Source organism: Chinchilla lanigera, unplaced genomic scaffold, assembly GCF_000276665.1.
Source record: "Chinchilla lanigera isolate Chin_1 unplaced genomic scaffold, ChiLan1.0 scaffold00041, whole genome shotgun sequence".
Lineage (NCBI taxonomy): Eukaryota > Metazoa > Chordata > Mammalia > Rodentia > Chinchillidae > Chinchilla > Chinchilla lanigera.
The window spans coordinates 9,931,637-9,959,375 of record NW_004955442.1 but is presented as its reverse complement, the minus strand read 5'-3'; the positions used below and the strand labels follow the sequence as shown (position 1 = coordinate 9,959,375).

Below are 27,739 nucleotides of genomic sequence, written 5' to 3'. Positions count from 1 at the left end.
TATCATTTTGTGGTTAAGTGCTAGTCTCCTCACAGTTTGTTTGTCTCTAAATTCTGTACCAAAATACATGTCATTTCCCTCTCCACTCCAGATGAAGGATGGCTTTTCAAAAAAGAATATGGTCCAACCCACATGGAGGGAGCTACTACTGGGGATTTATCTTGTTGTCTGTCCTTCACTAGAGGTACAGCCAGTCAGTATCCCACAGTGACATGTTTGAGCACATGAGCCATACAACACTGACATCAGAATTATTTGGATGCATTTAACAAACATAGATTCTTGGAACTCCACCCTGTCTTGGTTACTTTTCTCTCATTCTGAGACAAAAACCCCAACTCCCAAAATGAAAGAAGGAATGGTTTATTTAGCTTACAGTTTGTGGAAGTTTCAGTCTATACTTGGCTGGCTCCAAGACAGGGTGGCACATGCCAGAGGGCAACAGTTCATGGCAGCAGAACAGCAAAGCAACAAGAGCAAAAAGGAGGAGTGGCAGAGAGAGCAAGCCTCTTTCCCTCCCTTATTTTGTAAGCAGGCTACCACCACCCAGGGAGAGTGTACCTCTCACATAATCTCCATGTCCTCCTCTTGCACAGGCTCAGAATGTATACAATGTAAGCACCCTGACTCCCTGCTGAGTCACACAGTTAACCTTCTAAACTTGTCAAATTGACACAATGCATAACATCCCAGAAGGGTAAGGGCATGTCCTTTTCACCCCAGGATGCAGAACTGCTGAGTCAATTAGCCAAACCTCTAGACTCCCCAAGTTGACACAGTGTATCAACCATAACACACCCCCAGAGAAATACTGAGTTTGAATCTCAGAAGGGGATCACAAGATCTGGTCTCACTGAGGATTTTCAGATGGCTTTTGTCTTTGCTTATGTTTTAGAGCCAGTGTTCTGTGTCTGAGGTGGTTTGAAGAAATCCTGCAAACTGCTGGTAACCCTACATGTCTGGCAGAAAATGGAAGACTCCCTTCTCCACAGACTGCACAGAGAAGTATCAGAGTGAAGGCAGAGATACCCTCAACCTGTGAGTAGATGAATCAGTCCATTCCAAAAGGTGCCCAGACGTGAATTAGGAAAACAAAGGGAAGGGACTCAAGAAATGATCACTGAGCACCTGCCTGGCAGGCCTGAGTTCAAAAAAAAAAAATGTTTGGGCTGGGGATATAGCTCAGTGGCACAAGAGCCTGCCTGGCAAGTGCAAGGTCCTGAGTTCAATTCCTGGTACTCCCAAAAAAATAAAAAAGAAAGAAATGGTCACTGTGAGACTCACAAGAATCTGTCTCTCAAGTGAAACTGCCTCAGAAGCTAATAGTAATGTGAAAAACTGGAAGCTCGGATGTGAACCTGGTAGAGTGGAGAAAGGGGAGTGATGGAATTGGAGGAAGGACCCTTACTTAGTCAGAGGAAGGGACTTGAGAAGATATCCCAGATGTTAAATGGTCCAGGAGGAAGAAATTTACCCAGAAACTCAGGTAGGTAGGTAACCAGCCGGTCTGAATCTTTGCAGGCTTCCTTCCAGGACAGACAGTAACAGGGAGGAGATGTGGGATCCCCAAAGGGCAAAATGATGAGGTAGTAAGCAATGAGTGGCATTGCAGTACATAAAACCTAATGAGATGCCTTCAGCCATAAACTCCATCGTCAAACCAGCTACTTTGAGCCTGGCTTTATCCTGCATGCTAGAGATCCAGAGAAAGCAAGACACAGTCTTTGTCCTGACACAGAATGAGTTAAACATCACAGTCTGGTGGGGGCACAGACACATGAACATGAGCTAATAAGCCACAAACAGATGGAAAAGGCCATGAAGAACACCAGAGCTGCCCTGCCGCAGTGCAGGTAAATCCAGAAGAACTTCTGAAGGGGGTACAGTCTTAGTGATCTCTTTTTAGATTAGAGTTAGGTGAGAAGAAAAAAAGACAGATGGAAAATCCCCACAAGGTGTTAAAAGCAAGGCTTTTAGAAATCTCTATCTTTAGACAAAATTGGCTCAGGTATCCTGGAGAGGGAGAGTGAGAAGGGGAATGCCCAACTGGACCCATATAAGAGGAAATTGAGAAAAGAGTGATTCAAACACTGAAATTATAATAATTACCTAAATAGTGTGAATGGCATGTGCTTTGGGGCTCAGAAAAGAGTAATGGCAGGAAAGAATGGCCAGCCAATATGGACCAGATAGAACTTGGGTAAGGGGATAGCTGTTACACTGGTAAGACTCTATAAACCAAAAGACAGTGTCATCGGTGAAACAATGGATCAGTGCTGGATCCTGTTCTCATGTCACACTTGGCCTCCATTGGAGGGGTTGACTTGAGGATGGATTAGACACAGGAAAAAAAATATCACTTAAGCAGTGACTATTGCTATGTAGCCCAAGGGTTGGTTTGTGCATGGAAACCCTGTAGCAGGGTGTTGTGGTTTTGGGGTCTTTGCAAGGGGAAACAATATAATACAGGACACATATTTTCTAAGATTATTTATAATGGTCACCCAAAAAATCATATATAAGAGGAAATCTGTCCACACACTAAAGGCCAAAGAATATAGCTGAGGACCTGGATCCCACAATAATGTCCTTCATGAGTTCAGCTGAAGACTTACAGCCCATGACAATGACTCCCATAAGTCCAAGTGGAGGCCTACAGACCACGACAATGTCTCATGCAGGCCTGTTTTATGTATCTGCACTGGGAAGGCCCAAAGATCGGTGGTGGAAGCTAGAAAGTCTGTGCCAGCAGGATGAAGGATCTGTGCCAGCAGGCTGAGGGTTCTGAACTGAAGCCAGGAAGTGACGCTCAAAGAAGCAGAACTCCTCTGAAAGGTACCACAGCCATCCTCAGCAACAGTGAGGTCCCAAGCTCCTCCAGTGATCAGTACAGTTGAATTCCCATCAGGAAGACCAACGTGACAAGCTTCTCCAGAAAACTGAGCAGTGCACCATCTTCCCTGCCAGAGCCAGGAAGTGATGCTCACAGTGAGGACCAGAGACCCCCAAAGCGAACGAAAGCTACTCTCAGCAACAAGGATGGTGAGATGATGAAAATAGCTGAGTCCGTCAGGAAAGCCAGCATGACAAGCTCCTCCAAAAGAACCAGCAGCTCCTTCTAGCTTCTAACAGCACCCAACAGCCTCTCTCAGCTCCCAACAGCCTCTCCTTCTTCTTCTCCAGTTATGCCTCTTATGCTGCTGGCAACAATCCTCAGGTGGGCCTCCCACACCCAACACCATACTTCTTCAGTTCAGCTTGGGGTTACAAGTTACCCACCAGTTGTCAGTCCACCACATAGGGTCACATACTGCCTCATGACATTTAATCAAAAAAATCTTCCAGTTCTGATTGGATCATTTAACTTATCCATTTGATCTGTCTATTCTATCAGGACTTTAGAGAAGATGTCTTTCATTTATAATTTTTGTTCTAGATTACATAAGTGTGATAGATACATTTCAGTCTCCCATATTGAATGAGAATAGAAGATAGATGTTCAGATGAATTTCATTTTTTTTTTATTTTGGTAGAGTTCTCCATCCAAGTTGAGCCATATGTAGAGCATACAGAAAAATTTCTTAATCCACAGATGCCTAGAAGGTTCATGAAACTCTTGAAATTTTTATAGTATTTTGAGTACATATACATTTGTTTTCCCTGGGGAATGAATCCATTGAATTAAAGATATTTCAAAGATGCAAGTCATATACACCCATGGAAATATATTCACACACAGAGACACACACAGTGAAAATCTCTGCATGTAAGGAGATGGATTTCAGCAAGGCATTTTGTACTGACAGGACAACAAAGCCTTCCTGATCCAAAATGAAATGTCTTCTCCAGAACCAGGCCTTACGGCCCCTTATCTAAACTGAGGTTATTTTCTCAGTTTCTTTTGGGTAATTTGGACTTGATAACAAGTTATGATGAAGGGAAGGGTCAGCCTCATGCCACATCCAAGTGTTATAGAGACACATAAGTTTGATAATTGCCCCGTAGGGAAGAGGCTCACGAGACAGCACCGTTTGGCAGGGAGACCTAATGGAGCTCCTTCTGTGTAGGAAATAGAATTAAGTAGAAATGAATTGAAATGCAAATGTTTGATTTGCATTGGACAGAACAGAAAGGACCCTTTATGTGCACTTAATACCCATGTCCACATTGGTGGTGATGGCAAACACATTTGGCATTTGCCCACTTGATGTTTGCAAAAATGGAGGCATTCCCATTTTGCAAACAGCCCACAGATACATTAAATAACCCATTTTATGATGGACATCTGGACTCCTTAAACCTGCCAAAAGTGGATAGGCTCACGGCCTCCTTCCAACTTTATGGCAGGCAATGGCTCCCTTCAAACGCAAAGGCCATCACTCTGCAGCAGTGTGGCAGGCTGGGGTCTCATCTGCCCAAACACAGCGCATACATTCATTTTGATTTTAGCTGTGTCTGAACCACCGGCTGCATTAGCAGTGTCTCACACACCTTAGCAGAAAGAAAGCATTTGTTAATTAAAGCAGTCTTCTAGAAGGTCACCTGACATCTGATTCTTCCACAGTGACCACCTGAATAGGCTGAACTCAGTGGGATACATGGGTAGGTAGCAATATCTGGAAGAAATCTTTAATTTAATATCATATTTAGAAATTCTTTAGAAAAGGAAAATCAGGCTTAGCAGAGCGTAATGAAACCCACACAGCGCCGTGGAAAGCAAAAATTATTTACTATGGATTTAGTTCAAGCATCATTCTCAGCCTTTCCCGTTAAAGAAATGATAAAGTCCATGACCATACATGGTCGGGATAGTGCACGCTAACTTGTTCCAGTCTATATTCCATTTCTTGTCGATCATCTTTTGTGTGTGCTAAACCGATCAGATCAGTGTGATCGAGCAGTGTCTTACAGCAAAAGCTGTGAGAGTTTCCGTTCGCCACCTAGTGGCCAGTGAGATAGGTATTCAAACGCTCCTTTTGTCCTATCTGTAGGTGACTATGCAAGCTATTCTTGAGTCATTGCAACTCCGGGGCTCAAGTATCAATGTTTGCTTCCAAAGTTCAGTTTAAATGGAAAGATTAAAAAAATCTACAAGTGGTAATCAAGGTCATTGCACTTAATGCTTGCTATACCAATGTAAAGCAAAACTCACACCAGAAAAGGAACAAAATATGTTACTTTCAAAGCTCCACCGTGCAAAAAAAGTAGGCATAGATGTGCAAGCAACTTTGCAAATTTTACAGATGCAAAATCTTTGGGACTGGAAATAAGTTTCCAACTTTCCTACCTTATAAATATGATTTGAATTGTTTTTGTTTCCTTGTTTTTTTACATCTTTTATTGTTTGTACATATTTTTCATACATAATAATTACATTCATTTTTGGGGATTGGTAAATACACATATCACATCTCGAATTATGACTTTAATTTCTCTGCACAAATGATTGGTCATCAATGTATGTCCTGCAATAACCATGAAATTAGGATAAGGTAGAGTGTATAGGATACCTGACATGTGCCTGGAATGCTAGGTAATTTTCATGTTATTCTTTTGATTGTGTAGGATTCAGTCTTACTGGAGACCTTAATGCTGGTACTGCCCAAACTTTCTACCCAAAAGTGAAAATTCTCTATCTGGTGCATCTAAAACTAACTATGGTTAGTAAAGTCCTTTTTATGCATCTCCAGACCAATGTGGTTTTTTTAAAAAAGTAAGTTCTTAGTAGAGTAAAATTAAATTTATAAGCCTAAATTACTTCAATTATTTTATTATTCAGCTCAATAAATGTGAAATTCATCAAATTGCTACAGGACCTTATAATGTTTGCTCTAAATATCTTTATTAATTTAGTTGCAGCCCAGTAACAATGTGTGAAACCGGAATCAGTGCTCAGACCACACAGTGAATAGTATTGAGAAGCTTTGCCAGGCATCCTACACCTTCTGCTTGTTCATCTTCTACAACAGAGGCCACCTACCTTTTAAGAAATCCTCTCTTTTGCTAGACCAGTCTGATGGCCAGAAACTTGTATCTGCTTTTCTATATTCACTGCCTATGTTCCAAACTCCCACCCACCTTTAGCAAGATCCATCTTTCATTGCAATCAAAATATATAATGATAATTGCTTTGTGACCAGTTTGCGAGCTCCCTTCTGCTTCCACATACCTGAGTTCGCAATAGAGCTTTTAGAGTGGCCTTCAGGACTAACTATGGAAAAAGATAATAATAGACACTTCCATTTCATTGGCTTGGTTTTCCATCACCTAATATCTGACTTCCTTGGGAGAGGACAGATCCATGATCTGATAGTTCAGGATGCAGATACTCTTTGGCCATGTTTGCGGTGAACTAGGTCACTTTGGAGTTTCCGGGTTATACAACCAGAAGTGATTCTTTCATTTGTTTTAGTTCTCCCATGTCAATAGAAAGTGAAAGAATCAGGGGCTGCTGGACTTCACCAGACATTTAGGATGTTTATTCTTTTCTCACATAAACTTAAATACCATTGCTTTAAGTTTGTGTATACTGTAGCTGATCAGATATGAGAATACCCTCAACTCCTTCATATTTGTGTTTAAAATGTAAGCATAGAACTTTGTCTGGGCTTCCAGCTGAAGCTAGAAGCTTCACAACAGCTCTCCTATGTCTACTTTATGGAGAACTTTTGGCCTAGATCTAGATAGTTGCAAATTTCTACTTGGATATTCATTTGCTTTGCCTATTCCTTTGTGACGATGCTACAGTTTACTCAACATCTCTGAGCCTTACTTTCCTCCTCTGGGAAAAATATGGAGATAATAAAATATATTTAATAGGGAAGCTATGAGGATTAAATGGGATTTAAAAAGATTATACATTCAATGCACTTTAGAAGAGCTCTTCAAACTTTATAAGTAATTGCTTATTATGATTTTGGTTTTTTATGTATGTCTATTGACTTATAGTTTTCTAGGAAACTTTGAGAAGAGGTGTTGAGTAGGTAAGAAATGAATATCTCTGAAACTTCTAGTTAAAGACTATAAAATGCTACCACAATGTGACCTCCTGAAAAATCAGAGTATATGCAGCAAGGTATAACTATCCAAAAATAGAAAGCAGGATTTACCTCACTGATTCTGGAAATATCCTTTCTGTTAACTTGTGTGAAATATACCAGTTTAGTACGGTAGTGGTGGTCTTCCCAGTGGCTGGCAGTTGCTTTGATTTGTTGTCTTATGGTACCATCATGTTCTTAACTCATCTTGAGGTTTTCCCAGCTGAAACCCGTTGGTAGTTTGCTTTTGTGTTTTCCTCAGGACATTTCTTCCATCCTTTACTTGAAAAATATTCTTTGGGGATTCAGAGTAGAATCTTGTGTGTATTCCTGTTCATTTTTATTTCAGATTTGGCCCACTGCTTCCAAATATCATAATTAGTAGTAAACAAAGACATCATATAGTCCAGTTTTGCACACCCTATTACAGATTTTTAGCCATAAGACTTTTTGTTGAATTCACATCCTATGTAAAATCCAAAAGTTTACACAGATTCCAATGGAACCTTCTGGAAGAAGTAGCAGGAGGGTCTTGCCACTGGACTTTCCCCAAAACCACTGGAAGCACTTGATTAAGAATCTCTCCAATTTAAGAAGCAAAATTGTAAAGATAGTTCCTTAGCCTAATTCTGTTATTTTACCAGTGAAGAAACATACAGCCAATCAGTGGCATAGCTGGGTCTATTTGGTCTCTATTAGGAAAATGGAAAACTGGAATGTTATCTTTCTTGGGACAAAGTCTTAAATGTCAGGATCTATCAGCTTTGAAGATTTATCTGTGAACATGGGGTCAAAGCTGGACTCTGAAAGGTTAAGCCTTTAATCAAATCATGGAATTGATCCCTCCGCAGGTCAAGTGGATTCCTATAAACTATGCTCATGCATAATTAACCACCTATCCAATTTTGTATATGTGCAGAACTGGTCATTTAAATGGGATTTGGTAAAAAAGAAAATGTTGCAGAGCACAATGGCTGAGGGTGGGATATCAGTGCCACAGTGATGTTTTCTCAGGGTTTATTTCTTACTCATAAAATTTTTCTCACTTCAGAGGGTCTGCCCTTGACCACATGTCTACTACTTCTCAGTGTGCTTGCCAAACTATAAATGAGATGGTTTGCAGCGGACTGGAGGAGGAGCTAACATTTAGCAAAAAATTATCAAATTTTAGGCCACTGCCCTATAAGCTTTATATTATTTAGTTCATACAATACCCACAACCGACACCCTACATTTGAGGCTAAAAAGCATATCCAGTATCCAATATTGATATCTTTGTCACATAGAGAGAGAGATGCATAGAAACATATGCATATAGGTAGATACAGATATAAAGTAGCTGTTCAAATTCATATAGTTTATAAGCAACAGAGGCAGAGTTTGATTTTAGAAATTCCATTTCCTAGAATGTGAGATTAGTTACCATGTTATGAGCTTGCTAACAATTATGCCAAGCATTTTCATCCACAATATTCCATCTCAAACACACACACACACACACACACACACACACACACACACACACTCAGAATCAGGTTATCTATGAAGCCTGGTGAGCAGTGCCTAAGATTCACAGTAATTTTCAGGATCCATTAAAAGTTTTCAATTTCTTTTTAAAAAGCAGAAGAAAATAATGAACTTTAGGTTAAAGAAAATATCTTCATATGTAATATCTGCATCTTTGTCTTATGTTAAATAATTTGCTATTTAATGTTTGTTTATAGAGAAGGGGTGATGATAGCCAGAAATGTGGACCCTCGTGTACCAAAACCACTCCACAGTGAAAGTTATCACTACCATTTTGCAGGAAAAAAGCTGAGGATCAGACAGGTAAGTTCACAAGTTCCAGTTTACTCAGAACACAGCAAACAGATTGTATACGAACACTGAGATCTGTGAGTTCCAGAGCCAATGGTGTTTGCTGAAAATGCCTCTTAGACCCAGCAGAAAGGTCTTGGCTTTGGAATTCTCTTTCAAGAGGCATGAATAAACATATTCACTACAGCTCAAAACTAAAGAATTCCAGGTACCATCTGCTCACAAATTCTTGGGGTAAAGAAGCAAGCATCCACAGCTAATGCTTCCCTTTTACAATATGGAAAAGCAGGAAGAAGAGAGTAAGCAAGAGAGACTATAGTTAGCACGAAGCCTGGAGCTGAGCAAGCAATACCCATCTTCAGGGTCTTTGTTTTTCTCATGGAAAAAAAAGTATTCTCGGCCCGCACTCTAGCCCAGCTGTCTACAATGATAAATGATGGGTCTTTCTTTAAATTTCCTTTCTGCTCAGCATAAGGACTGGCCAGACTGGATATGCACTCGACACGGATAAATGGCTTTGGCAAGCCCACCAGATTGTCCACGTGGCAACAGATGGTCCAGCTCAAAGCTTTTGTTGTGCTAATGTTGGAACTTGCTGCTACCTGAAGCGGTTATCATTTCATAAACAATGATGCTGCCTCCGCTCTGTGGATAAATTGTCCTTTATACTTTTCAGAGCCCGCTATGCGTGTTGACAGCTCCGTGATGGTAAGAAAAGAACCTCCAGTTATTCAGGTGTAATGGCACCCAAAGAGACACTTCGTGTGGGATGGAGAAGGGAGACATGGGTGCAATATTTGGCTTCTCTTCATGTGCAGTATGCATGTCCAGACACCATCCTAAACAATGATCAGTGAGAAGAAAGAAGTTTCCACTTTGTTTAAGGGTCACAATGAGGCCTGAGGAAAAATTGTTCCCCTGAAATCTTTACTTTGTCACAGTTTCACTGTAGAAACTATAGTAAAAAATAAATAAGGAAGGAATTAAGACTTCTCAAGAACCTACTATGCTCAAAGTGTTATAATGATATTATTTCATTACTGGTGATAGTAGTAGTAATAATATAGAAGCAACAGTAGAAATGTTTTTAACGAGAAGAGTCTTAAATGTGAGGCATTGTGCTGAGACCTTTACATAAGTTGTCTGTTTATGATTCTTACAAGAAACAGGAAGAAGCTGAGGAGTAGTGTGCTAGCAAGCTAGTTTTCTGAACAGGAAGTGGTGGGTGGAGCTCTACCTTTTAGTGTTTGCTGATTTCTGTGGTGTAACTGCTCCCACCAGAGCCAGCTCTAAGCTGCCAACAGTTTAAAAACCTGCTCACAAAACTCCTGAATATTTAACATCAGACCCATCCAGGCCAGTTCTAGCACATCACTGAACTCAGGTACAGAGAAGTTGTTTGAGTGAGATCATCCAGTTATTAAGAGGCAGGATTGGGATCTCCACCCAGGGACATGATCCCCTCTTCCTCTCACTCCACCTGTCATCATAACTTCTCAAATCCTATAGACCCATTAGCTATTTTAAGCCACGAAACAACTCTGTGAAGTACACATGACAAGAGACCTCTGACTCTTAGGACTTCCGGAGTCTACACAGCGTGAACTACCTGCTAGATTGTGGGACCAGAATTCAGACCCGGCCTGTCTGAGCCCACAGTAAAGGCCTCATTCCAGTATATTTTGCCTCTAGCCCAGCCAATTACAAAGGGGAAAAATAGTTTTTTCTATCTTCATTTTTTTCCCAAATGACAGCAACAAAAGTAATAAATGCCCATAATGAACTTCCTTCTGTGGTTGGAATTCCAAGACTGGTCTTCGTGGGTGATATATTTGGGGAAAGCGGCCCTTCTGAGCTCCTCAAATCACACCATAGTATTAGGGATAGAGGATCTCACCTGTTTACTAGGTTAAATACTTTCCCTTTTAGGATGTTATTCAACCTAAAAGTTACTCAGAATCTTCAAAGTGCTTCAGGTGAAGGGTGTTGGATGGCAAAGAGCATTTCCAATGGGACAGTTACGGTAAAACAGCATCTCCTTGAAAATTACAGAAACCCACCAATGCATATAAACCTCACTGTAGCCAGAAGCTGAGATCCTACGATGTGCCCGCAACCCACTCCCAACTCATGACAGCCTCTGTGACTAGGGAGCAGAACCTGGCAGAGCAAAGAATAGAAAAATCCAGGTGGGTGAGCCCAGCAGGTATTAAAGCTTGTTTTCAGTGGCTCCCTGTCTCCCTCATCAAATCATAAGCTCTGCAATCTAATTAACACATGATAAATACTGAATGAAAGAATGAATGAGTTGCAGAAAATGTCATTAAGAGGAGTCAAGAAACAGGTCAGAAATTAAATGACCATATTTGTTGGCTGTATAAGAAGCAGAGGTATAGGAAATACTTATTCTCATTTTACAAGGCCTTTCGGAGGGAAGAAGAGAGCGTAATCCATTTCATCAATCCCATTTGTTAAATTATCTTCAGTTGCATTTGTAATGAAACCTTTTTGCTTATGCTAATACAATTATGTTTATACTGAAACAAAACAAATTTCCTTCTGCCGTTAAAAACCAAATAATTATTTCATATCTGTTTCATTCTCTGTAATCCATCCATAATTTAAGTATCTTAGATAAAGAACATTTAGGTACTTTAAGAAATGCACCAAAAATCTTGCAAATGCAGTATCAATTCCTTAAGGGATATTCCAGCCCTAAAACCCTCTGATTATATGAGATTCTTTTCCCTCGTAGGACAGTAAAGATTTCCCCAAACATAAGGTTAACAGTTTGGGTTGGTTTTGTTAGTTTTGTTCTGTCTCCCTACCCCCGATCACTACTGTGAAAGAAGGTGCCTTTTTCTATGCACATGTTTCTATCTATAACTGCAACACTCTCCTCCCCAGTTCCCAATGTACAGAGCCACTGCTACAGACAAACAAGGAATCTGAAGTAGAGAGAGTGGGGGTTAGAAATGAGACCCCCCCTGGAGGACAGTTCTACATGATCCCAGCCACACGATGCAGTGCTATCAGCAACCAGCAGGCTGCATGGCTGGCTGGTGAGTTATTGCCCGGTCACCAGTCCTCCTTTCTGTAGCATCCTGCATGTGTAGGTGATAAATCTTAGAGACCCGAGGGAACACAAAAGGCTTCTATCCTCTGCCACATTATTTTTCTTCTACATCATTTAGGAGAGTGTAGGTGTAGACCTTTTTAATTTTTTTTAAATATTGAAACATGAATTTTTATTTTCAGCTCCACGTCACATTTCCTCCTGTGTGTTCAATTTTCACAACTGGGTGTTTTTAAAGCCCACCTCAATAGAAAATGAGAGAACAGAAACCTAAAGTAGGATACAAGAAAGATGAGACAAATTCATGCATTTGCTCTCTCTACAAATATCATTGTGGAGGTCCAGGTAAGTCACACACAGCTTCTGCTTGCAAAAGGAGCAGAAGAGAAGGGAACCTGCTTCTACTAAGAACACGCTTTGGACCAAGTTCTAACCTATGATCTTCAAAGGCTAAGGCATGTGATGAAGGTCAAACACACTAAACTGTGAGTCGGGGTTCTTGGGTTCAAATACCATTTGATGCACTTAGGTCTCTTGGGCAGATGACTCAGTTTCTTCCTCTCTTAAAATAGGCATAATGCTAATCCCTATGCATAGAATTTTTGTTGTTGTTTAGGTGAAATTCATATAACCTCTTATTATAAGTTTTTAAAAATACAATTAGGTAGCATTTAGTACATTCAGAATGTTGTTCAACATCACCTTTATTACTTCCAAAACATTTTCACTACCCTAAAAGGAAATTCTTTTCACATTGAGCCATCATTTCCCATTTTCCCCCACCCCAATGTCATTCAAACGTTACTCTACTTTCTCTATATAGATTTGCTTCTTCTGGATGTTTCATATAAATCCCATCATACAAAATATGACTTTTTGCATCAGGCTTCTCTCACTATCATGGCTTATATCCAGTTGACTCCTTAAAGCCTCATATGCTCATAGATGGGGCTTTTTGGAGCTGGCTGGATCTAGGGTGTGTGACACTGGGATTAAGCATATGTGGTACTAAATTAGCCAACTGATTAGTTTAGCCTAGTTCTAGGTGTGAGTAATAAAAAAGGCCCACCTTGAGTGTGAGTTGTACCACCCAGAAGGCTGATAATCTAGATTGGATAAAAGGGAAAGACAGGCTTGAGGATAAAAGGGAAAGAGAGGCTTGAGGATTGCTGTTCACTGTCTTCTGCTTGCCCTGCCATGGACTGTTTCTCCTCTGTGAAATAGGCCTTCAAATTTCAGAAATATGCCTTCACAGCATGCCTCTGTGCCATGCTTCCCTGCCATGAAATCAGGCAACTACAGCCTGAAACATCTGCAAACTGTGAGCTAAATAAACCCTTCCTCATTTAACTTTGGTCCTCAGTTATTTCGTCTCAGCAGTGATAAAAGTAACTAAGACACTCACCATCATGTTTCTTAGTTCATCAGTACTGTAGTATATATAGTACTTTATTTCATTGTATGACTGAGTAATATTCCATTCTATAGATGTACCACATTCTATTTATCTAGTCATCTGTTGATAGCTGTTTGGGTGTTTTCCCCGCTTCAGCTATCACGAATACTGCTATTGTGAACATTATTGCACGTGTATTTGAATTCCTCATTGAAATTCTTTTGGAGATGGCTGTGATTTGAATATAGTTTGTCCCCTCTAAAATTTATGTTGGAGTATAACACCTATTGCAAGGTATTGAGAGAGGAGAAACTTAATCCAACTGTAGTGTGTTATAAGTAGGGGCTTTGTGAAGTGATTAGGTTAGATAAAGCCATCAGGGCAGAGATCTTATGATTGACTACTGCTGATTTTATAAGAAGAGAGGGACCAAAACACACACTCTCTCTCTCCCTCCCCCCTCTTTCCCTCCCTCTACCTTTCCCTTCCTTTTCCCTCCCCTTCCCCCACTCCTTCTTTCTCCCTCTCCTACTCTTTCTCACTCTTGTCCTCTCCCTTTTCTCTCCTTTTCCCTCTCCCTCACCCACTTTCCCTCCCTCTTTCTCTACACCTCCACAATGTGATGCCCTGTGCCATGGCAGGGACTCTGTCACCAAATGCAGCCCCTTGACCTTGGGCCACCACAACCATTAGACAAAGTAAACTTTTCTCTAAAACTTGCCCAGTCTGTGTAACTGTGCCTTTTGCAACAGAAAACACACTAGTAGAGGTAATGTTCAGCCAAGTCTCATTATTTCCAGTAGTTATGTTCCATAAAGTCACTGAAAACTCTGAATTACCAAGTACTAAATCCTAGTTCCTTCACCAAAACATATGTCTCCATATCTTATGGAGATTGTTACCCTAAATCCAAAAAGTCATCCTGATAGAACCTACATTATTTTATAAAAGAGAAAACAAGATTCAGAAGTATTTGAATGATATTCTTGAGGGCACCTCACCAACAGATACCAGGAGTGGGGTTTAAATACTACCCAGCTGGTCCCAGCACTGGTTTTTTGCACTACCTACATTATTCCCTATATCCTCTGCTCATTTTGAGACCTGAAATATGAAAGCAGACCTGCACCTTGGATCTCAACTACGAACATGTGTGTCAGGCAATTCAATCCTTGTGTCACTGTGTACATCCATGAGAATAGCTCCCAAGGCATCACAAACATTGACTTGGGGATTGCAGATGATTTTTATGGATGAAGTTGCTAATACAGAATTCAGGTATAAGGGGAATCACTGTTCCTAGGAATACAGTTATTCTGTCATATGGTGATACTATGTTTAACTTTCTGAAGACTGGCCAACCTATTTTCCACAGAGGTTGCACCATTTTATGACCTCACAATATGACAGATAAATAAGTTGATAATTGTTGGGCACTTAGAGCAGTGTTGGGAAATAGTGTTAGCTATTGTTAATTAAATTAATTATTTAGGTAATGTTGCCAGTGTTAGCTGCCAACTTCAATTCTTTGCCACTCACAGGAGAGAGCAGCTCACAGTGAGATCATGTAGGTAAAGTAAGGATGCCAATAGGTCTAATTCAAAAGAGAAAATGTTAAATATTCTGCCACACCAATATGACACAAATCCAGAGAAGAATGTGTCACTTATTTTCACACTTACACACTCATACCCAGTGCCAGCCACACAGTGCCTACTCAAGAAGTGAATATATCACCTGTTTAAAATTTCATCATTTTCTTTATGATGTACTTGAACAGGTTCATTGCAGAAATTTAGGGGAACATACACAAGTAGAACACAATAATGTGACTTACATATAACGCCACACTCTTGCTTCCCCATTTTACTTCCTTTCTCTGTTTCATGAAATTAAGAGGGTACCATTTGCAGTTTTCAACCTATATATTCCACACAGCATTCTATTAGTATGAAACTTCATATCCCCAAAGAGTCCTGAGAATCCTGATTTCAAATCCTGCACGGGGTTTCATTGTGTATCTATATCATACTTTAAATATTCTCCCATTGATGAGAACTGGCTCCAGATTTGTATTATTATTATTAACAACACAAAAATTAAAAGACCTTATGCTTAAAGATGTATACAAATCAGTGGTTATTTCCACAAATAGAATCAAATGTACCTGCTTAATCAAAATTTTATTTTTTTAAATTTTTTTTGCATAGCACTACTTTTGTGGGGAAGTAGTTTTCTGATGGGGTGGGGTTGGCTCTGTGTGTGTGTGTATTTTAAGTTTTTCAAATTTTATTTTACCCAGTCTAGAACAGGTTTCCCTGTTATACCTACATTTAGTGCATACCTTTATTTTCCTAACAGCTCTTATCTTTGTTTGTCATTCTGCATTCACTAGTGAAACTATTTGATTGATGCTTTTCTTCCCCAATCCCCAAAGATAGTAACTGGGCTTGTGCATATTTCTAGGCCTCAACATGCAATAGTGATATACAGTATGCTCAGGTAACATTAGAGGCATTCATGGATGAATTTCATCAACTTTTTAACAATTGTCACTGTATTACTACAGATGAAAATGCATTGTAATCAGCCATCCCCTTTGCCTGAAGCAACCTCACTTTGCCCCTTTGTAGGGTAGATAGTATGCTAGAAAAATAAAGTTGTTGCTTTGATCAGTGAAAACTGATGTCCGATTTATTTTATTTCATTTTATTTTATTTTATGTTTCCTTGATTCCTAGGGACATTAAAAGTTTTCCACTTCTTTTTTAAATATTTGCACTGGATATTAATTTCTTTGCTAAATACTATTTCACATCCTTGCCCAATTTATTTTGGTTTTCTGCCCAATTTATGTACCACAAGTGTGTGAACATTGACAAGAGTATTTCTATAATGGGCCCCACTTTCCCTTAACATTTTTATTGTCTTTCATGAAAACCCTCCTTTAGCTGCACATGCATAGGATGCAAGCATAATTTTTCATGGGGTTGGCATAGGGAGGTTCTATCAATCTCCTCTCTGTTTCTCAATTATTCATTCCATAGTGGGGGACCAGCTAAGAGAACACACACAAGTGGTATTCTGCAATCCTTGGAGAGTCACACTCTTGGGTTGAAAAGGATAAAGTTGGAAGGAGAAGGCTAACTGCACCCAGCCATGACAGACTCCAGTCTGATCTGGGTTCAAATCCCACCTGCACCTCTCATGAGCTGCAAGACTTAAACTAAGGCTGGCCATCTCTCAGCACTTGATTCTCTTCATTTGAAAAATGTAGGATAATATTAGCAGGCAATTCACAAGCTGTTATGAAAATTACCTGAGATAAGATAGGAAAAATAAGGGAAGGCAGGGAAGGGATGGAGAGAGGGAGAGAAGATGGGAGAGAGAGCTTATTTCCCTCTTGGTTGGTGTGAAGGCTCTTTGTTTAAACACTGTGCTCACCAAGCACCTGTCCTCGCTTCCAGGGCAGTCTGTAATCCATCACTGTTGCCTTCCTTGGAAGCTCTTATGGGAGTTTTAACAGGCTCTGTTCTCTGTTGGCTGGAAGCTGATGGAAGAACTCTCCTTGTCTTCAATATTAGAACTTGTAGAAAATCGATGCGAGAGTATAACATCCTTCACCATCATACTTGATAATAAAGCCTAAGTTGAAAATGAGCACAATGGTGAGTCTTAGAAAGCAACCCCATATATCTAGGAGCGAGTTGCCCCCATTGATCAAGGCATATAAAGAAGAAGGTGATACGTGTCAGCTCTCATTAAAAATGGAAAAATTTTCCGCAACCTCTAACTTGAAAAACTGGCAATGTACAGGGCAAAAGTATAGGATTTGCCTGGATTTGGCTTTTGCTTTTCTTTCTTCTTGCATCTTTAAGAAACCTGCTATAAAGACAGTGCTCTTAATGCCAGCAGAAGGCCATACAGTTCTGAGCCTTTTATAAATGGCATTTGTCCGATAGTATGATTTACTAAGCATGATTGAAAACAACAATCAGGCCAAAAGTGATACCCAGGAAAAAAAAAAAAAAATACAACAACAAAAGCATTAAGAAACGAGACAGCTTTCCAAGGCAATGAAAACTTATCCAAAAGGAAATATATCACTCAAATATTTACAAAATTGCTGGTGCAATTCAGCCTTCTCAGTAGCAACGATTTTTATGTCCTAAAGAGAGTTTGTATCTAGAGGTAATTGTGTTCTGTAGCAGTTCGTAAGCCTGGGCATTTATGCTGGCAATTCCAGATTTATAGGAATAGAAGAAATTTCCGTGCATGATATACTGTACAAATTGTATGTAATAACCACAATAAAAAATTTCATTAGGCCTGCTATCACCAACCACCAATTCCCTGGGGAGAATTTATGTGCAAACTTCAGTTCCGCTTACCATCTGGGATATTCTTGGGAGGATGGGTAGCCCTGGGTTCCCCAGGAAAGATGAGAGGGCGCATATATCCTCTTCGTCTCTTGTCTTGAGGACTAGAATTTTAGAGAAAGAAGGCCTTTGTGTCTGGGAGAGCAGCAATCCACACATACCTTTCTGCATATTTTCTCCCATCTCCTACCTAGCCCAAGATCATTTTAGCAGCTGTCCTTAAATTTTGCAGCTCTCAAATCTGAGCACTAAGTCCTGTTGCATATTTTATGCAGCCCATCACTGAGATGCGGATGCAGATTTCCATAGTTATAGGAGAGGAAGCAGAAATGGAAAAGACAAATTGGGTCATCTTATAGTTTGCAGCTGTGAAATCCATTTCAAAATTGCATCTTGCAGGCCTGAGAGGCTTCCCTGGACTCGATGGAGATATTATCGTGGTGTCACCAAGGAATAGCATTCAGGCCTGGCTATGCTTCTGGGCGAGCAGCATATGTCCCTATAAAAGCCTCCGCTTTATCACCAGAGCTTCTGTGCATATGCTGCAAACAGAGACAACCTGGATCTTGCCTTTGGTGAGGGATCAGGAAATTAAACATTTCAGCACTACCACTACTTTTCAAAATGGAAAATGATATTTAATAAGCAGGGCCTATTCCCCATAGCATCACCTACCAGGCCTCCCCTCTGCTGCTGAGCCTTACTGGTGGGCACACACCAGGGTTTAGCATCGTCCAGCTGCTGAGCCTACAGAGTGGGACAAGCATATCTCTAGTTTGTCCTTGATGGGCTCAAGATTGGGAAGGGTGGTGAGGACTGGGGCTTTGTGAAAGCAATGGGACTCTTCTCATAGTCTGATAACAGTCAGTCAGCTCCATCCAACTGTTACAATTTGTTTACCAGGCCCTAGGTCCTTATATATAATTATCACTATGCACATATGACCTCAAAGCCAGCTAGGAGCCCATATGGTAAATATGGTCCACCTACTTTCAAAGCCAGGAACCCAAAGTTTAAAAGATTCCTGAAGATTATTGAGTGTTTACTTTAAGCTAGGTGCTATCCTGGGTGGGAGGGGTACAGATATAGCCAGGAAAGGACCTCAAAGCATAACCAGTGTAATGATATCAGATGTAAGCATCCCCCAAATCAGAAACTATAAACATGCATTATCATTTATAGATTCTATTTACATGGCACTACTTTATGTTGTGCACTATATGGGAGCTTTTCATTCCTCTCCATTCTGTACCCGCACAACTTCACAGTTCTTATCTCCATTTTGCAAATAACCAAGCCAAGACTCAAGATGCTTCTGTGGCTTGACAAATGTCACAGTGCTAGAAAGGGACAAGGGCATGATTTGAAGCTCAGACTCCCAGCAGGACATTCCTTCCTATGCCGTCTCAAATAGTCTTCTTCTCTTGGTGTGTCAAGGTCCAGCTTTGATTGGGATGGACCATGAAGATTTGAAAATAGTATAAAAACAATATTTCTTTTTGGGAAAAGCCATAAATTCCTCAGTGCTGAAGCCACATGAAGAAAAGATGACAAAGATTCTGGCATCAAATGGCCTGGCTTCCAATCTGAACTCTGCTGTGTGTCATTGTGCAAGTTATTTGATTTCTCTGGATTTTATTTCCTGTCCACAGAATAAAATTAATGACAGCTTTTAGTACTACCATGTGTGTTTGATGTACATTTTTGATACACAACAATGTAAATTATTTTGAAACCTATTAATTTTGGTTAACCAAGAGGCTTTTGACTTCTGGAAACAGAACTAACATTTAAAGGTCCAACCTAAACAATAACAACAAAAAATGGCTTTCTACTACAGCCCTAAAACATTAAATATGAGTGAAGAGAAACAGAGACAAATTGGATTTCTCAGAAGCTCAATCAAATATGAGGTTTATTTACCAGGAATCTGAGCATGTTCAGTGTATAATGAAAATACTTCTCTAAATACAGAACTTGGTTTTAATTCAGCTCGCAGCTGTTTACAGAGCACCTGCCACTATCTGAATCATGATGCACTTTGAGGAAAATAAAAGTGAAATAAGATACTGCCCCCTTCCTGTTTAATGAGGCTCACCGTCAAGGAGAGAGGACATAAACATCATGAGTCATCAGAGCCTAGGCAGCATGGGCTTGGCCAAGAGAAAGCCCAGGTTGTCCTTGAAGAAGGGGAGTGTGTAAACCAAGGTAACACTAGGGGACAGAGGAGGAAAAGTGGGCGGAGGTCATTATCTCAGTTGCAAATTTAGAGAGACATATTGGGGATAAAACCCAAAAGGCACTGAAGGGCATGCTGAAAGATTTCAGTTTCATCCTGTAGATGAATATGGTTAAAGAGTTGAAGTGCTTCATACTCTATGTATCGAAAGTACAGAATATTCACTAAGATTCCATTGCAAGTGGTAAGAAACTTAGCCAAGAAGAAAGAGAATGAAGAGAGAGCCAAGGAGATCAAGGGAAAGAGAAAGAGGATAACAGGAGATGAACGAGGAAGAGGAGGAGGGGGGGAGGAGGAGGAGGAGGGAGGGAAGAGGAGGAGGGGAGGAGGAGGAGAAGAAGAAAGAGAAGAAGAAGGAGATGAGGAAGAAGGAAAAGAAGGGGAAGGAGGAGAAGTAGGAGAAGGAGGGGAGGGGAAGGAGGAAGGGAAAGGGAAGAGAAGAGAAGGAGTAGGAGAAAAAGAAGAGGGAGGAGAAGGGGAAAGGGAAGGCAAAGGTGGAGTGGAGGAGAAATAAGAAGAGGACAAGTAGGAGGAAGAGAAGGAAGTCATTGATTAATATTAGTGAAATCTGATCCAAAGCAAAAGAATTCCAAAGCAAAAGTATCCTGAATTATTAAATAATATCATCATGAATCTGTCCCTCTTCATATTTCTGTTCTTGCTTCCCTGGGTGGTTTTTATTCCCAGAAGAGATTTTCCCAAGTGGTGGTCAACATGGCCACCAGTCTTTCTATGCTCACGTGAGGTCTTGGCTCTTCTCTTATTGAGGAGACACAATACTGGACACCTTAGGGACTTCTCTTCAAAGAGAAGTTTATTTTAGCTCACTCTTCAGTCCATAGCTAACTGGCTCCAAGGCAAAACAGCATGGCACAGAAGAACTGCTCACAGCATGCTAGAGAGTAGGCGGAGTGCAAAAGGCGGATCTGGGGAGGGAGATAAACTCTTCTAAGCCACACGCCCAGTGACCATCTCTTCTGATCAGGCTCAAGCTCCTGACAGCAAGTCACCTAAAAGCCCCGTCATCCAATATCTGCTTGGTATTGATTCTCACTCCCTGGCTTGGATCATGTGTCTATTTTTGAACCAAAATTCAAGGGTGAAGATCTGAATGTTTTGCTTGTTCAATATAGGGCCATGTGATCAGCTTTAAAATGGAAAAGGAGAAATAGCTGTTTGTTGTTTACCAACCACATAGAAAAGGAGTGGCAGGAACCCAGTTCTACAAAGAGGAAATGCATGAAAGTGTATGGATTAGATAAGATGGGTTAGGCTTCTGTACCAAATAACCTCACAATCTAAGTTAGGAAAAGCACAACTCTTGTTTTTCATCACACTGCGTATTCACTGTGGTCAGAATGTAGAGGGGCTGCCTTGCATGAACTTCACACAAGCCTGAGGAGAATATCCTTCCGACACACCAAGTGTGCTGAGCTAGGAAAAGTGAGTGAGGTGAGTTTCACACTGGCTGCTGAACGTTTCTCTTTGAGAGCCATACACACCACTCTTCAGTTTCTCTCCAAGGCAAGTCTCCAGGCCACATCTAAGTTCATAGGGAAGTAAAGTTCATCCAGGAGTGGAGAAAGATTGGAAATCTTTTGCTAAACAGCATTAAAGTGAACAAAGGCAAAGATAGAGGGAGTGAGGGAGGGAAAGAGAGAGAGAGAGGGAACACATGAAGTACAACTGAAAATACAGTGTGTAAATTTTTTTAAAAGACATCTCGGCTTGGATCATTTGGCTGTTTCTGAGTCAAAATCATTACAGTAAAAGACATCTTTCCCTTAATCACCCTCAACATGCTCCCCTTACCTTAAACACATTTATCTCATCGTTCTTGTCACTTTCTGAAGCAGTTCTGGAAGTCTTCTTTCCCGAGTGTCTTCAGTTGTGCCTTGAAGAGATGACCCTGTCGTCCTTTTCAGCTTATTCATACCTTGACAGTGTGAGTCTACTGACAACATAAAACTTCATCCGACAACATAGAAATTCATCAGATTATTGGAACTTTTTGAGCAACTTTACTTTAGAGAGACAAGAATATTGCAGCAATGATTCATTAAGAAAAAGCAATTAACTAGGAAAATTTCCCTCTCTAAAAATAACATGAATAATAGCAACAACAAGTTGATTCTCTTTCTGAGAAACAAAATTTGCTTACCACAGTAAACAAGAAGAGAAAGAAAACAAAATTCATTTGACATTAGATTTGTTTTGAAAATCTTATGTTCTGTCTCCACTTCAGAGCTATTTAAATGTAAGCATTGCATACTGTTCTTTATCTCATCAACCATAGTGAAATAGAGAGAGGGTGAGTGAATACTCACCTTGAAGATTGTGAAATTCATTTTCACTAGAAACTTTTCTAGTAGATAAAACTACTTCATCCTTAATCTGCTTAGGACCCTATAATTTAAATAATGATATTAAAGTTGGAAATAGCTTTCATGTCTTTGCAATTCTTAATACGTTAGTGACATACAGTTAAGAAATCAGATCGAAATGTATACATGACAAGTTTTATCAGTTGAAGTACTCTGTAAGGCCTTCAGATCTTCCTTTCAGTCCTACTTTTAACTTGCAGTCAGGATCCTCACCCACAGAGTCTATACAATGATACATTACAGTCACACTGCAGCCCATCAAGGAAGACTCTATTTCCTGTCTGAGTCCTGCTGTTTCCTGTAAAATTCCACACTAAGTCTTGGCAGAGTCCTTTGGAACTACAAAATCCAAAATGGTGCTCCATCCATCACACTCTTTACCCCTATCTCCTGGAAAGTCATCGAAATAACTATAGAAATCTGTAACCACCGTAGGGTAAATGAGACCCCGGGGGCTGAGCTATGCTTAATTTGCCCAAACAGAAACAGGCACTCCTGGTGTTATCTTGGACACCCTTCTGTGGGGCAGGGAAGATGGTTTTGGTTTCCCCATGAAGAAGTCAACCGTATTCCCATTACTCTGCAGCTCAACCACCATGAGTTCCAGCCCATTTGAGACCCCAATCTCTGGCATCTAATTCACGTTTCAGTGCTGACCGTGACTTCAAATACAGCTGACCTACAGTGGTGCTCAAGTTCAAAGATCCTACTGAGTAGCTGCTTTGCCTTTGTCAGTGAATAAATGAATGACTTGGAGGATGAACACTACTGGGATGAGTGAGTAGGTGTGAATGAGCAAGTACTTAAGTAAGAGAGTGTGCATCTGTGATGTATACGTGCATGGAAACATCACAGTGAATCCCACTGACTTGTACAAGCAATTTGGATTGACAATTATTATCTCTTTAGAGAGTGTGTCTGTGTGAAGGATTGAGCAAGCTTTGATCCAGGCACACCAGTTCAACACTCCATAGGATTCCAGCCTCACTTCTTAGACCATTTGCTTCTACCCTACTTCTATTATTTTCATCTGGCTTCCATATTTCCTGTGATTCCTTTACTAGCTTTATTGAGGCCCCAACCTGCTGTTTGCACTCTTGAGCCCAACTGTGCTCTGGTCAGCAATGGCAGAACCCTAGGTCTAATGGCAGCATGCTGCCCCTCTCTGGAAGAAATTCATACTACAGGCAGTCTCCAAAATGATTTGCTTGTTAATTAACTCTTTAGGTTATAACAACTTTCCCTTGGTAGAAAGGATCTCTTGAGTGAGCCTGGTATTTTTCTTGGTGGTGGTGGGGGTGCCAGGAATCAAACTCAAGACCTTCCACTTACAAGGCAGGCACTTGTGCTGCTGAGCTATATCCCTGGCCCAAGTCTGGTATTAAAGGGCAGTAAATTGTAAGATGAAGACTTAATGAACCGAGGAGGGCTATAGTTGGGGAGATAAGCCAGCCCTTTATGTTTGGGGGTCTGAATGCAGGGGAGGAATCAGATCAAATAAAAGCTAAACCTAGGACTTTAAATCAGTGGTTCATTTCTGCTCACTTCTCCTGTTAAAATACTGAGGCAGGAAAGGTCAAAACAAAGTTTCTAAATATTAATACTAAAGGCTGAAGCTTGACAAACTCGTGCTGGAAGGAATGTGGCTGGACCTCTAGGGCCCTGACATACTCAATAAGATGCTCCAATTGCCCCTCCCTTGACAGGTACTGGCCATTTTATAAAAGTAACAACATCAAGCATTTTATCAAAGTGAGCATTTTCAGTGGTATAGTGCCTGCCTGACAGCCGTGCAACCCTGAGTTCAATTCCTGGTACCAAAGGAAAAATGTAGTGAACATTTTATGAAAATAACAACTATTTCATGTAAGTGACTTCACAGGTCTTCCAGCCAGCCAATGGGGAACAACTGTTGTTTCATTTTCAGATGAGAACATGGTAGTTTTAAAGATGTTAGAAAGTTATCCAATTTCACACTTTTAGCAAATGACAGCACGGAGGGTCAAACTAGTTCTGTCTAGCCCAAAACTTGGTCTTTAATCTGTAATTATGGAAAACATGGTACTATTTAAACAAGACCTCAAATCTTGAGGCACCACTGGCATATCCCTATTTTTCCCTTTTGTTGAAAATAAAATGACCTAATTTGAAGGTCTACTGCTCTACCATAGAGAGGGATAAAACCTGTCTGACCTTGGAAAGATAAACTGCACATTTGCACATAGAGAAGATATTATACAAAAATAAAGTTAAGGAGAAAACCTGTAACCTCTCTGATTATGGACCTTGCATTTAGAATCACGCTTGCTTGCTGTTTTCTATTTAAATCTCACTTCTTTGTCTCAGAGGAGGAAATGACTCACTTTTTACTTCCAAAACAAGGTGAAGAAAAGTTGTGTTTAGTGTCAAGTTGGACTCTTGACTTCTACCCTGGGAGAGATAATAAACAAGATAAAAATCACCGTGCATTTACTGAACAGATGCAAAGTTTTTTTAAATGGGATCTAACTCTGGGCTACGGCATATTCCCAATGCCAATAAGCTGCAACACATACCGGGTCTACACAGCCCGGACTATCAAAGATTACTGTCCGCAGATGTCGCTAGTGAGGCTGGGAGTGCTCAACCCAGTCTCTGATTGACAATGAAAAAAGACAGGAGCCTGTTGCTTTAGCTCTGTCTTCATGTTCTGCACTGTCATTTCATCATAATTTGAAAAAAAAATAATCACTTTGCCAAATTGGGATTTTTCTACCCTATGCAGACCTGAAAACAACTTTATTCACTGTATGAGAAGCAGTATTTTCAGCCAAGGTATTTAGCAAGTAACTTGTTCTATAAATATTGAATCCTTGGCCAATTTTTTTCTAGATTCCTAAGAGCTGGCTTTAGGAAAGACAAGGGAAATAAAATGAGGAAATTCAGGGAAAATAATTTTGAATTACTGTCTTTGGCATTTGGCAAATGAATACCCTTGGGATGATGACTTGGCTACCTGTGAGGAAGGAGCTGTTGGGGCACCTTTATGAGCATTTCAGGAACTGGGGGGGTGCAGCCAATTTCCTTCCTGCATGAGTTTATCCAACTTCTGCCTTTAATATTTAGAAACTTTGTTTTGAACTTTCCAGGCTCTATGTTTTAATAGGAGATGTAAGCAGTGATGAGCACAGATTTATAGTCCCTGGTCTATTCCCCAGAAGTATTTAGATGCTCTGGCAGTACCTTAAAACACCCTAGTCTTTTTATAGGGTATGTTGCCAGGCAGCCTATCGATTCACTCCCACAGCCCCATTCTTGGGTGGTGTTCACTGGGAGTTTGCTTTCTGTCTTGAGCATTCTAACATAAAACCCACCTAAGAAATTAAGAAGGCTTACAGGGTTTTGTGTTACTGTTCTCACTTGCTAACCAATATACCAGACTTCACACATGAAAGAAGAGATGGGAATGCAAACATAATCTCACTATTTCAAGAAGTTCCAAAAAAGTGTTGTCTGGCTTGATAAGACTAGTATTTATATATTTGACTTTTTTGCTTATTTTTTGTTTCATTGTTTTTAGATAGACAGTCAGAACTATCCTATCTCAGGGCTACTTAAATCGCATCCAGGCCTTTCCTGTCTTTGCTAGGAGCAGCAGACCGCTACTTGACTTTCCTGTACAAGACCCACATCAAGAAGCTGGGAACTTCCGGTCAATCATATCATTCTCTAGAAATAGGTATGGTCTGATCCTTTGAAAACGCTTTCTTCTACTGTTCTTTGGAGTGAGGAAAAAAGAGAAAGAGAGGAAGAAAACTGAGAAGATCTTTTCCCCAAATCATTTACTCCTTACTTCCAGTTGTATCCTGTGGAAAACTAAAACAAAATGAAGCAAAACAAAATATTCACCTTACCTATACATAATTTCCTTTCAGCTAGCTAAAGAGTTCAGTCAGGCTCCATTCCTTAGTCTTTGTTCTTTCTTACTCTAAGAATCTGAGGCTTCTTGGACCATGAAAAACAAATAGCTTGCTTGGGGGCCACAGAAGTGGTTTAGATTTTGTTTATTTCATGGAAAGACTAAATTCAAATCTTATCTTTGTTGTTTACAAGGTATGAGTTTTTGGGCAAGTTAAGCAACATTTTTGCATTTTCCTGTAAAACTGAGATAAGCTGCCATGTTGGGATCATGAAGAACCAAGTGTCCAGAATTATGCTACATCAATAACTGGTAGCTAAATTAGTCAAGGTTGGCTAACTGCTGCTACAAAGCAACCCCCAAAATGTCACTGGCTCAACATAATAAAAGTTTAATGTTTTCTCACATAGCAGCCAACTGTGTTTCTGCTTGGATGAGTTCCTCCACGTGGTAAATCGACACTCAGCTTCTACAGTTTTGTTCCACTGTCCTCTGGCTCAATGTCCTCTTTTCAGTTTTCAAGGGAGAAATCAGATGAAGGCATGCACAGAGGGAGTCACAGGCCAGGCAGTAGAGCCTACACCATTTCCACCACATATCATTGCTCAGAACATGGTCAACTGGCCCCACATACCTGCAGAGGAGATGAGGAAACGAGTTTCAGCTGTATGTCCAGGAAGAAACAAGAAGTGGCGGGTGCTCCACAAGCAGACTCGCCACCTTTGTCAGGTTGAGCTTACTCATCAGAGGTGATTCCTCTCACCACAGGACAACAAGGTAAGTTCTCTCCGCAATTTACATAGTCAGGATGTTCATATGTGTATTTACCATACTGAGTGCTGCAGGAGCAAATGCTCCTGTCCTCATGTAATTTAAAATCTAATTAGGTGGCAAAGATCAAAAATTGAAATAACTGAAGATCATTCATATTGTGAGCCAATCCCTGATTTAACCTGGAAAAAAAGACTTTTGTAGTCTGGTGTGGTCCAGCCTTAGAGGATCCATACTTTTAAAACATATCATATAGAATCTACAGGATTAGGTATGTGGAGATAAGGAGGAAAGATGTTTAAGGAAGTCTAAGGGATCATCTTAACATTTAAAACAGGTCACTCTCCTGCCTAAAACTCTTTTGTGCTCCCCAAGGGATACAAACAAAATCTGACCTCTTACCATGATCTTTAAACCCAATTGCCCTATTCCCTTCACATTCTTGTGAATTCAACTCCCACTACTCTTTGCCTTTTTACATGCCTTGCTCAGCTCAGGTGGTCAAAATAAAAAGTCATAGATTGGGCCACTTAAACAACAGACGTTTATGCCTGATGGTTCTGGCCAGGCTCTGGTGAGGACTCTCTTCCTACCTTGCAGCTGTATCTTCTCACTAAGCCTTCATGTGGCATTTTCTCAGTATATGCATTGAAGAAGATCTCATCCTTCTTTTCTTCTTCTTCTTCTTCTTCTTCTTCTTCTTCTTCTTCTTCTTCTTCTTCTTCTTCTTCTTCTTCTTCTT

General features: G+C 40.3%; 1 long non-coding RNA gene across 1 annotated transcript; it reads right to left on the bottom strand.

The window, feature by feature from the left end:
* Window positions 1-16,791: 16,791 nt before the first annotated feature.
* Window positions 16,792-21,863, bottom strand: LOC106149299. The gene is made up of 3 exons (XR_001235371.1): window positions 21,757-21,863; window positions 17,718-17,809; window positions 16,792-16,971 (listed from the first exon to the last, which is right to left on the bottom strand). It is a non-coding gene; the product is annotated as an uncharacterized LOC106149299 (long non-coding RNA).
* Between the last annotated feature and the right edge of the window lie 5,876 nt (window positions 21,864-27,739).